Source organism: Pan paniscus, chromosome 19 (genome assembly GCF_029289425.2).
Source record: "Pan paniscus chromosome 19, NHGRI_mPanPan1-v2.0_pri, whole genome shotgun sequence".
NCBI classification, from domain to species: domain Eukaryota; kingdom Metazoa; phylum Chordata; class Mammalia; order Primates; family Hominidae; genus Pan; species Pan paniscus.
Window position 1 is genome coordinate 35,950,582 of NC_073268.2, and position 11,815 is coordinate 35,962,396.

Below are 11,815 nucleotides of genomic sequence, written 5' to 3' on the forward strand. Positions count from 1 at the left end.
GTGTGCGTGCGCGTGTGTCTGTGTGTGTCTCTGTGTGTGTCTCTCTGTATGTATATATGTATGCGTGTGTGCATGTATGTATCTCTGTGCATGTGTCTGGGTGTGTGTGTCTGTGTGCGTGTGTCTCTGTGTGTGTGTGTCTCTGTGTGTATGTGTGTCTCTGTGCTGTAGTTTGTCAGAGGCAGTGGGGGGAGCCCTGAAGGCCCCGGAGGGTGTATGAGGGCAGGATTTGGAGCTGACTGACCGTGCATCCTCCTGTGAGCATGGGGTGGAGGGCGAGGGTCAGACCTTGCAGTGGGCTTTCTGTTGCATTCTGGAAGGGGATGGGAGGATCTGGAGGGTTGCCTACCCCTGGAAGCTTCTAGAGTAGCTGTGAGAGCACAGGTTCCCTTTTCTCCATGACTCACAGCTGGCTCTCCAGTCAAGTTCCCCAAGAGATCACGATTCAGCGAATTCTCTCCCTGGCCCCATTAATCTGAGCTGACTAAGCAAGGGCCACAGGCAGGGTAGAGACCCGGGGATGCGCACTCCTAATCAACCCTAAAAATCCCTGCTCCTGCTTCCATGCCCCCTCTTCCTTGGCCCGCCATGCCTGATAGGATCAGTTACGCTCCCAGCCCCCTGAGAAAGGCTGCCCCGGCCCCGCTTTGGGGCTCTATGAGGGTGTCTCTCCATCCCCCCTTCACTGCCACATGCCCGCAGTGTGGAGGTCTGTCTGGGTGCCAGCCCTCCACTTGTCTTGTTGCATCTGAACTCATTTTTACTGTTTGGTGAGCATCCAGCCTTTACCGCCCAGATAGGATGAGGAAGCTAAGGGCTGCTCCAGGGATGATCTTGTCCTGCTCGTTTTGTCTATTGGCATGGCTCTGGGCTTTTCCTCAATGCTCAGACAACCTGGGGGACACCCCAGAACCTGGCGGGGATGCTGGTGAGGGGTGTTAGACTCCAAGGGAACCTGTGACATAGGAGGAGATCCATCCTGAGGAATGGAGCAGGAGGTGGAGATGGGGATAGGAGTGTGGTTGGAGGTGGGAGTGAGGAGATGAGGTAAGGAGGAAGGAGCAGGATGGGGTGGTGGTGATGGAGGCAAGTTTGGGGACGGGGATGAGTAGGAAGGGGGCTGGGCGGGATTGAAGGTGGGAATGGAGATAGGTTATGATGGGGAAAGAGACAGAGACGGGTGGAAGGGTCAGGGATGAGGTTGGAGTTGGGCACAGAGAGGGAGGGAGGGGCAGGGGATGGAGATGAATAAGCTGGAAAGACCCAATGTATTCTGGAACCATGTGGTTCGTGCTTGTGGGAGGCCCTCTCCCAGAGGTCATCTTGTCTTTCCCCAGCTCCTGGAGGTCCTCTCATCCTTCCCCAGCTCCTGGGCATGTTGCCAGCCCAACCCCACCCACCCCAGATCAATGGTTGCCTCTCCACTCAGGAAACCACCTCCTGTGGTCACATAGTCCAGTCAAACTCAACCTAAAATGCTGAGAACTTTCTCTGAACTCTGTCAGTCACTCCTGCTGCAGAAGCCAATCCTGGTTTCCTGAACTCCCCTCTGCCAGCCACAGCAGGGATGGCAGGCTGTGATTTGGAAGGACAGAGGGGAGGGCATACCTGCAGGACCTCGGTCCCCTCCATCCTTCTGTTATGGGCAGACGGGGAGGCAGGCAGAAGCGGACCGCAACTTCGACAGAATGTGGAGTCAGAGAGAATAAGAGGGGCAGCGAGAGTGGGGCCTTTCTGTCCCTGCCAGCGCCCAAGCAACCAGGGCATTTCAATGTGACTTAGAACAGTCTCTGCCTATGTGCCTGGGCCCTGTGCAGGCAATGGGGGTTCTGCTGGTCCATGAAGACCAGGTGTCAACTCAAGCCAGAAAGGGAGAGGTTAGACATCAGGAAGGACTTCCTAGCTAGAGAAGGTGAAGAGTCCAAGGAAGGAAGCGATATGTTGCTTTCTTAGAGGCCAGATGAGACTGTCTGGGGGATGGGGGGAAAGGAAGGCTTTCCCTGAGGCAACGGATGGCACATGACAGAAGGCACATGTCACCAGTGGGCTTTCCCCCTTGTCTTTAACTTTCCTCAGCCTTCTCGCGATGAAGCCTTCTCACGGTGAAGACGGCTGTTGGTTGGAGGCAATGTGGCGTCAGTGCGTGGATGAGACAAAGCTGGGGAGCAGGGAGGGGTCCTAAGCCCCCTAATTTTTCTCTAGTTTCCCAGGACCCACTGGTCCAGAAGATTCTGGGGCTCCCTGAGCCCCTGGGAAATAAAGTCCTCTGAGAACTCCCTGGCATTCCCGGGAGAACAGGTTTCTGGCTCTGGGAGTGAGTGAGGCGCCGGGCCTGGGGGTGCAGCGTGCCTCGGCAGGCCCTGGAGCCGGGAGCTGAGCTCGCACAGGCAGCGCGGGCGGGGCGGGGCTGGGCGGGGAGCCGGGAGGACATGCGCCTCTCCCTGTGGCTCCTTCGCCTTTGAGGATCCCCAACCTGGGGCAGCCCTCACCCCGTCTGCCCCTCTCCAGGACTCAGCCTGGCTCTGTCCCTGCCTGGCTCACCCTGGACCCCTCACAGAGCCACAAGAGAAAGGGACCAGGATAGGAGGCACTGCCCCTTCCCCCATCCACTCGGGGTGCCCTTGTACTGCCTGTGTCTTGTGGTCAGGGAATGAGCAAGATGGTAAAAGGTTCTGAGCCAAGCCCGGTGGGGACAGGACTGCAGTGCAACGCCGCCCTCGGATCCGAGGAACTAGTGTTCCTCAGTGCGGGAGGCAGAAGGCTACCGGGCAAGCAGAGCTGGACCCTGCAGCAGTAAAGACTTCAGAGAGGCTCCAGGAAGGACTTCATGATTGTGAGGAAACTGACCAGATTTTCTCCTTCAGGGATTAGGAAAACTAGGAGGGGCAGCCCTGCCCGATGTGGGCAATGACTGGCATAGGGGCAGGGGATGGATAGGATGACTTCCCAAGATGAGCCCCTCCGCCCGGGTCCCTTCCCACTGACCAGTTGTGCATTGCCACAAAGCACATCCAGACATATCCCCCATGCCTGTAGGTGCCGAGAGAAGAGGCAAACACGCCCACTTGCTAGAGTCTACTCTTCATCCAACGGGCTTCTTTGGATATTTAGGGAGGGCCTGGGGGACTCCACGGGGAATGCCAGAACCTTATCTGAGCGGGTAGTGGGTGGGGAGGAGTCGGGGGAGCTGGCAGGGGCTTCCTGCTGCTTCGGCCATTTCCCTAAGGGCCTTCATTTCCCACGCCCCCAACTCTAGGCCCCAAAGGCCTCAGGGCTCCCTGCCTGGCCCAGCTCTGCTCACCAGGACTCTGCCTTAGGGGTCTTGCGGGAGAGAAATGGAGCTGGGGATAGGAGGCGACTCTGCCCTAAGCCCAGCATCAACTCATGGCCACAGCACCTGTTTGCCACCTGTCTGCTTCGCCACAAGGTGCACCATCTCCTTTCTGCAACCCAGGCCTCTGCATGGGCCCAGGCATCTAGACCCCAGCCCAGGCTGCGTGGAGATGTTGAGCAATTCCTTGATCTGCACACACTCTTGGTGCTCCCCAGCTCCCAGAGCTGGGCTCTCCCTTCTTCACCTGGAAAACCACTACACGGAGAACTTGGCCCCCTACCTTTCAGCTCTAGTTTTCCAGATCTAACACTTTTGAGTCCTCATTTCCTCCCAGCACAGGGTGGGTGAGCGCATCTCCAACACACAGAGACACACACAAAATCCAGCACACACCAGAATGAGACCCACACCACAGCAAGAGGGATTCAAGTTGGACAACCTAGAAAAGGAACTGGAGGGGGACGTGGGGGAAGGGGTGCCCCTTGGCCTCCAGGCACTCACCCGAATTCTGAGTCTCCCTTGAGCTGCAGTGAGAACCTGGGTGCTCCCCGTCACTCCTGAGCCCCGTTAAAAAGGCGAACGCCCTCCCCGTGCCCCAGCCCGGCCCTGCTGGCCTCCACGGCTGACTTGGGCCGGGGCTCCTCTTACCTGCTCAGTGAAGCAGGTCGGCGTGGGGGCCCGGGTCTGGGGGGCCAGGAGCTCTGTCCGTCTGTCAGTCCGTCAGCTCGGCTGTCCTGTGTCTGTGCTGACATCAGGTGAGGGGAGGCAGCTGCCAGGTGAGCCAATAATTATGATATCAGCTTCCCCTTGCCCGGAGGGGCTGCTGCCAAAACGGGGAGAAGAGAAAGGTGACTAAGAAGCTAGTTTGCTCCTTGGCTCTTGTTTGACAGGTACCGGCTCCCGTGCCCGCCCCAGCCGCACCCTGGCCCCCCAACCCCTCCCTCCTCCTGAGCTAGCCCAGGCCCCCTCCCCTGTCCCTGCCAGTGCGCACAGCCTGTGGCTTGTAGAGGAGGGGGTTGTCCCGTGGCCCCCGCCTGCACTCCAGAAGGGAGATGTCGCCCCCCCACCCACAGGTGGGGCACAGGCCTGTTGGAGCATGCACGTGTGTCAGGAGAGCCTGGCCGCCACATGTATGCTCATGGAGCCCACTCATGAGGTTCTGGGGAACAGCGCTGGGTGGCAGCCCAGGGTTCTCTGAGGCACGGCATGGACAGGTTGGGCCCTTCAAGGGCCAAGCATTAGCACAGATTTGCTGGGAACTGTCTGTCCATGGGGCCGGCCATCTGTCTGTCTCTCCACAGCTCCCGCAGCACCTCGAGGGTGTCTCCTTGTGGGTGGGGGCGTGTGCACCCACTGGAGCATGTGCTGGTGACTCCCATCTCCCTCTCCCTCAGGGGCAGATACATGCGAGTCTGTCTGCATCTCTCCCTGGGTCTGTACATCTGTCTCCTGGGTGGGCGTGTGTCTGCATGTCTTCCCCTGTGTCTGTGTCTCTGTGTCCCCAGACCCAGGCCTGTGTGTCGTCCGTGTGTTGACATGCTCATGTCTGTGCACACGTCTCTGCTGTGGGTCAGCAACCTAGTCCTGTGTGAGCATGTGGGTGTCTGTGGGGGTGGAGATGGGGGCTCCCTGGTTCTGTGTCTTCATCCCAGGCTACTCTTCATTATTTGGAGGATAGAAACAGAATTGTGTTCTGGGGTTAGGAGAGGGGCCCTGACTCAATCCACCTTTCTCTGGGACTCACAGTAGCAATCAAAGCTCTGCTCCCTTAACCCTAATAGTCTACGGAGTTTCACAGTGAAAGGGCAGCTATCAAGACCTGGGTGTTTGCTAACTGCTTCTATCTGATGTACACAGAGCTAATTGTTATTTCTAGACTCACAGATATTTCTGTATGGATACTCTGGGCACAGAAAACCACAAAAGTTGTAAGTTGAAGGCTGCCATGGTTGTTATCAATGAACATTATTCTGAAAGCCCCAACCAGTACAATAAGAGAAAGAATTAAGGCATTAATATAAGAAGGAAGGATGCAAAACCTTCAAGAATTACAAATGTTGTGCTTATTTAGGAAATCGAAGAGAATCGACTAAAATACTATTACAACAAATGAGAGAATGAAGTAAGATAGCAGAATATATCAATGTATAAAAATCAAAACCATTTCTATACAACTAAAACAACCAATTAAAATAGGAGATAGCTGGGCACGGTGGTTCACACCTCAGCAATTTGGGAGGCTGAGGCGGGTGGATCTCTTAAGCTCAGGAGTTCAAGACCAACCTGGGCAACATGGCGACACCCTGTCTCTACGAATAATACAGAAATTAACTGGGTGGGGTGGCATGCGCCTGTAGTCCCAGCTACTTGGGAGGCTAAGGTGGGAGGATTGCTTGAGCCAGTGATTCAGAGGTTGCAGTGAGCCGAGAGGTTTCGGTGAGCCACTGCATTCTAGCTTGGGGGACAGAGTGAGACCCTGTCTCAAAAAAAAAAAAAAAAAAAAAAGAAAGAAAAAAAAGGAGACAAAAAGATTTAGCTCACAAAAATAACAATACAAAATATCCAGGAATAAACTTAATAAGAAATGCATGAAATCTACATGAAGAAAACAATACATTTTTACTGACAGACATAAAATAAGACCTGAATAAAAAATAAGGGCATATCATGTTACTGAACTGGAAGGCTGAAAAAAAAAAAAAAAGTAAAAAAGAAAAAAAAGGCTAGGCATGGTAGCTCATGCCTGTAATCCCAGCACTTCGGGAGGTGAGAGGATCGCCTGATCCCAGGAGTTTTGACACCAGCCTGGGCTACAAGGCGAGAGACCCTGTCTCTAAAACAGCAACAACAGGAAGGCTGAATATAATATTGTAAGGATGTCAGTTCTCCTCTAAATAGAAGCTGAATGTAATTCAAATCAAAAGTCTAAAGGATTTTTTGCCCCCTAAACTTGACGAGTTGATTCTATAGTTTGGGGGAAGGGTAAATACATGAGAATAGCTTGGAGCTTTTTGAGAAAGAAGACTAACAGGGGTAACTTTCCCTGTCAGTTTTCAAAATGTTCAATAAGGCTTCCATAATTAAAGCTGCAACTTTGATACAGAAATAAATAAATTAATGGAAGATAATAGAGTCCAGAATAAACTTGGATATTTGTGAGAAATGGGAATATGATAACAAGGTATTTTAAAATAGATATATAATAGTAGGGTATTTTACTTTATTTTTCTGAGACAGGGTCTCGCTCTGTTGCCCAGGCTGGAGTGCAGTGGCAAGATCATAGCTCACTGCAGCCTCCACCTCCTGGACTCAAGTGATCCTCTCACTTCAGCCTCCCCAGTAGCTGGGACTACAGTTATACCATGCTCAGTTAGTTAAAAAAGAATTTTTTTTTGTAGAGATGGGGTGTTGCTCTGTTGCCCAGGCTGGTCTCAAACTCCCAAAGCACTGGTTTTATAAGCTTGAGCCACGACATCTGGACTGTAAAGTATTTTAAAGTAGCAAGTAAAAAATTTAATAAATGGAGTTGGGGCAATGAACTTTCCATTGGAAAGAAATAAAGTTAAATCCTACTTCATACTGTACATTAAAAAATCTAGATGGATTAACAATCTAATGTAAAAATGAAAATCATACAAACAAATAAAAAATATAGGAAATATTTTTATGATTATGGAGTGGAGAAAGGCATTTTTAAACATGACATCAAATGCAGAAGCCATAAAGGAATACATTGACAGATTTGACTAAATAAAAACTGTAAATTTCTTTAGAGCAAAATGTAACATGAACAAAGTTAAAAGACATAACATAGCCTGGAAGAAAGTGTTGAAACATATGTAACAGATAGAGAGTTAATATCCACAATATATAAGGAGCTCCTCTAAATAAATAAAAAGATGATTTCACAGAAAAATGGGCAAAGGACACAAGCAATTCACAGGTAAAATACAAACGGCCAAGACACAAGTGAAAAGATTTTCAACTTCATTAAAAATCAAGAAAATGCAAATTAATTCAGGGGCCACGGGTCTCAGGGAGGCCCTGATGGGATGCCCCGGAGAGACTGTAGTTATCACCTCCCACAGTGAGACTGCTTCTGGCGGGTGAGATGAACTTCTTTCTCTTCCAAATCAGGATCCACCTCTGCCCCAGGAATGGGTGTAGGCTCTGGCTCTGGCTCCCTCTTTCCTTTGGGAAGCATGACTTCCTCATTGCATGCAGTCTGGGAGTTGAAACAGGAACCTTGGGATTGCCACAGTCCTTGGACTGAAAGGACTGTGAGGTGTTTCTCCTCTGTCACTAGATAGGACCATCCCCTCCTTCTCTCATCACACCAGCCCTCCAGAATTCTCTCTTAGGCCCAGAAAGTCTGTCCTGGTGTCTAGCCTCAACTCCAGCTGCTGCAGTATTGGGAAAGGACTTTTGTCTGGAGTTTTGGTCCCACACACTCCAGCACCCTCATTTCAGGTCCTCAGATGGAGCTGAGCTGGGCTCTGGCCTGGAGGAGCTGCAGCTAGGTGCTTAGACAGGCTGGGGCCAGAGAAAGCTCTGTCCCTCTGAATACTGGAGGTCAGAAGCAGTTCACTGTATGCTGCTGAGCTGTGCCCAGGGCTGGGCTGCTTTGAGCCAGAAAACAGCCCTGGCTGGGGATGGAAATCCCTGGGGCCCATGTCTGCTATGCTTCAGTCTGGGGAAAGACCCTAGGGACGCTAGGAAGAAGGAAGAGCAAGTGCCCACCCTTGGGAGCCCCAATGTGATGGAGGAGGGGGACCCCTCCCTGAACCCTGCATCTGGATTGGCCATCTTCTGTCTGCTTCCGCTCATGCAGGCTGGACTTGCTTTTCCAAAGTGAGTTCCCAAGATTTGAGCCTGCTGCTTTCCAAGTCTCACTCCACTGGTGTGCAAGACACTGAAGAACATCCACAGAGGAACAGGGCCCAAGCAGAGCTGCCATGAGGCCCTGAGGTCCAGGGACCACATGTCAAAGAAGGGGTGGGGAGATCTGGGGTTAATTAGGGTGAGCTTCCTGGGGAAGAGCAGGCAGCTCATTGGCTGTGGCTGATGGAGAAGCACCCAGAGCTGTGGAGGGTGTGTGGCGGGGCAGCTGGGCCGAGGTCTGAGCCTGTTCTGGTTGGCTGACCCCCTGGGAAATCCAGGGAGTTTCCAATCTGAGAGCTTGGTGGGGGGGTCGGGGGGGAGGAACACAGAGTCCTGCTGGGTGGGGAGGGCTTCTCACCTCTTGTCTTAATCCCTCCTGCTGTGGAGGTGGGAGAAGCAATGCTGGGGTGTGTGTGTTTTCACTGGTGTCAGTGTCTGTGTAAGTACATGTGTACCTCTGCATGAGTGTGTACGTATTTACATTTGTGTTCTCACTCTCACGTGTCACCATGGGTGCGCCTGAAGTCTGTGGAGCTGTAATGTGCTACTGGGTATGTCCGTGCCAGAATCTGTGTCTAAATGTGGGTATCCACATGCAGCGAGAACACTCAGGTCTGACACGGGGTGCAGAGGCGTCTGAGCGACTGTGTGTGTACAAGTGGCTGTGGCTGTGTATGTCTGTGTGTGTTTCTGGGGGTGGTCCTGTGTGTCTTTCAGGCTGTGAGAGCCTGTAATGTTGTATGCATGAGTGTTTGTGTGTGAATGTGTGTAACTGTGTGTTCCCGGGTATCCATGTCTGTGCATGTGTCTATGGGTTCTGTGGGTACCCAAGGATCTGTGACTCCACGTACACACATTTGTGGGTCTTTCCACCCTTCAGAGCACTCTTCTGAGTCCCCGTCACATTCTTTCCAACTAGGCTGCTCTGTTCCCATCCTTGCCTTCTCCTCTGCACATCCCCTTCCCCTTCCCTTGCCAAACTGGGGTGGAGGCTGCAGGGTTGGAGACTGGTACTCCACCAGAACTTCACCCACCCAGTTCTACTCGACCCCTGACCCAACACTCCCTAGCTTCCTCCACCCTTCCCTCCCTCCTTCAGAAAGCAGCCTCCCCTCCAAGACTGTGAGGAGATAGGAAGTCATGGCCTGCGCCCCCAAGGAGCCTACTCTGGGGCCAATGACCTTAACCTCTAGAGCGCACTTTGGCCGGGGCCCAGGTCCAGGTGAACTCAGAGAGTGGTGTGGACAGCCCTGCTCCTGCCTCCACAAGCTCCCTAACAAGCTCCACCTATCCCTGGGCCCTGTGGTTGCCATAGAGGGCTGGTGCTGGCTGGCAGGAGGAGGGAGTAGGGAAACAGGGACACTCCCAGGACCTCAGGGGACAGGGTCAGGGGAACACTATGGGTCGGCTCAGAAATCTGGGCCTATCTGCTGAGCTTAAGGTGACATTGGCCCAGAGAGGTCAAGATGTTTCTCAAAGTCACACAGCACTCCACACACGGCAGTCTGGAAAGAGGCTTGGAGGGGAGCGTGTCCAGCTTCCCTCTGGGAGCAAGAAGCTCCTGTATAGTTCCCACACATTCCTCCTTCATGCACTATTTGCTGTGCCAGGCCCTGTGGAGGAACTGGGGACACAGCTCCAATCAGGCAGACTGTCCTCAAGTCGCTTCCAGACTTGTTGATCTTAGCAATGGGATGCTCACTACCGCAGAAGTTGTTGAGTCCCAGCACCGCACAAGTCCGGCTGGTAGGAGACACCCAAAGCTCACTGCTAACTTCCTAGAAGCCATCAATGATGGGGTGTGGGTGCCTGGGCAGCGAGGCTGCAGACCCAGTCCCAGCAGGGCCCATCTACCTGCCGCAGCCTGGAGTGTGTGTGGAGCCGAGCTGCCGGGCTGCCTGTGTAAACCTGACCTGGCTGGCGGGCCCTTCCTTCAAAGACTGGCCCAGGCCGTGCCGCTTTATTGCCCAGTTAATGATGGTGATTAGGCCGACAGGTGCCACCTGCCGCCTGTCCACCCTCCTGCCTGCTAAAGAGGGTGTTTTCTGAGCACCTAGGGGAGGCTTGGCCCCAGAGCTCTGCCAGGGCATCCACCGCAGCCAAACTCTCGACCCTCAGGCTGGCTGGCGTCCACCTCCTTCCTGGAGAATGCAGGGCCAGCCGGGTGCTCACTTTCTGGGACTGCTGTGTGATCTCAGTCCACACCTGACCCCCTCTGAGCCGGACTGAGGGGGAAGTGTGCCGAGAACAGTGGGCAGGGCATGTGCACCCGGAGAAGCACACTCTCCTTTTCCCCAGCCAGGGTCCAGAAGGAAGTGGCAGCAGAGGGTCCTCCTTGCAGATGGAGCTGGGCTGCTCCTTAGGGAGCCACTGCATTGTGGGTAGGCCACTGGGGGAGCCCCAACATTCTGGGGCCAGCCGTTTCCAATGCAGGGGACTGTTGCCTGGGGCTTTGGTGGGTGAGAGGGGGTCCTCCTGTGGGTCTGAGTGGGAGCTGTGATTTATGGCTGTGCTTCATGAGTGAGGAATGCCAGCCTGGGGGACCAGGGTGGGGCTGGAGCCACCCGCCTGACATTCCTGGCTCTCTGGGATGCCTGGCGTGTCCTGTCAGGACCCCCTGTCCCCTGGGGACAGCCGCGTACTCCCCCACACAGTGCCCCCTCCTAACTGCACTTCCAACCCCCAGCTCTGGGAGGACCCAGTGAAAGCCCGGCCCATGGGGATCCAGAAGGAAATCCTTTCTGGTTTTCTCTCTTCACAGCCCAGCCCCCTTTTTCATTTGGGCATGAAGGTGATGAGAAATATCTCTTTTCTGTCCCACTGGAGGAGGAGGGGATGGGGTGAGACTCTACGAAACTTCCTTCTGGATGAACTCAAGGCTGACACGCCACCGTCCACAGTGGGCGAGACTTAGCATCAACACAAAGATGAACTTCCAGCAGGGAAGGGCTGTTTGGCTCGCAGAAGGAACGATGGATACGGTGTCATTCTTCCCCATCCCCACCCCCACCCCCACCTTGCTAGATAAATGAAAACTCTGGAGTCCATGAGGTTGTGGGGTGGGGGAGTGTGGGGAGGCCGGGTGGAGGTGGGGTGGGGGAGGCGGAATCATCCAAAGTTGTCTGGTCCTGGACTCTGAAGGCCATGCCAGTTTCCAGCCTGTTGCTGTGCTGCAGGATGAGGGTCGGTCCTCTGGGCACCCAGCACAGGTCAGCCTGCCTTCTCTGGCCTGGTGGGACCGGTTTTTCCAGCTGGAGGAAGGGTCGATGAGGAATTGGCAGGGGCAGAGGGTTTTATGTAAATACCCAGGGAGTGCTCTGGGAACGGGGAGGCTGGTTTTCCCAAAGACACGCAGGGACTGGCAGCTCCCAATTAGCCGGGCCCAGTGATGTCAGTGCTGCTCTCCTAGGTGGCTGCGCCCACTCTGATGGGCCTTGGCAGGGATGCCCGGCCATTACCTTCCCCCCTGGGTGGGAGGGGTGCCAAGGGGGCTGCATATAGGACAAAGGCCAGGCCCCCACCTTCTGGACTCCCCCAACCTGGGGTCTGAACCACATTGGGGACTAGCCCTGGAGAGTGCCATGAAAAACCATCCCAGAC

The 11,815-nt window shown here is 54.1% G+C and overlaps 1 protein-coding gene across 1 annotated transcript in view; it reads right to left on the reverse strand.

Annotated features, from left to right (window-relative positions):
• FOXN1 (forkhead box N1) overlaps positions 1-4,078 on the reverse strand; it is a 33,261-nt gene extending 29,183 nt beyond the window's left edge. Inside the window, exon 1 of the mRNA XM_057300266.2 lies at positions 3,983-4,078. The gene's annotated coding sequence lies outside the window, so the exon portion shown is untranslated. The remainder of the gene's footprint in view (positions 1-3,982) is intronic.
• Positions 4,079-11,815: the final 7,737 nt, after the last annotated feature.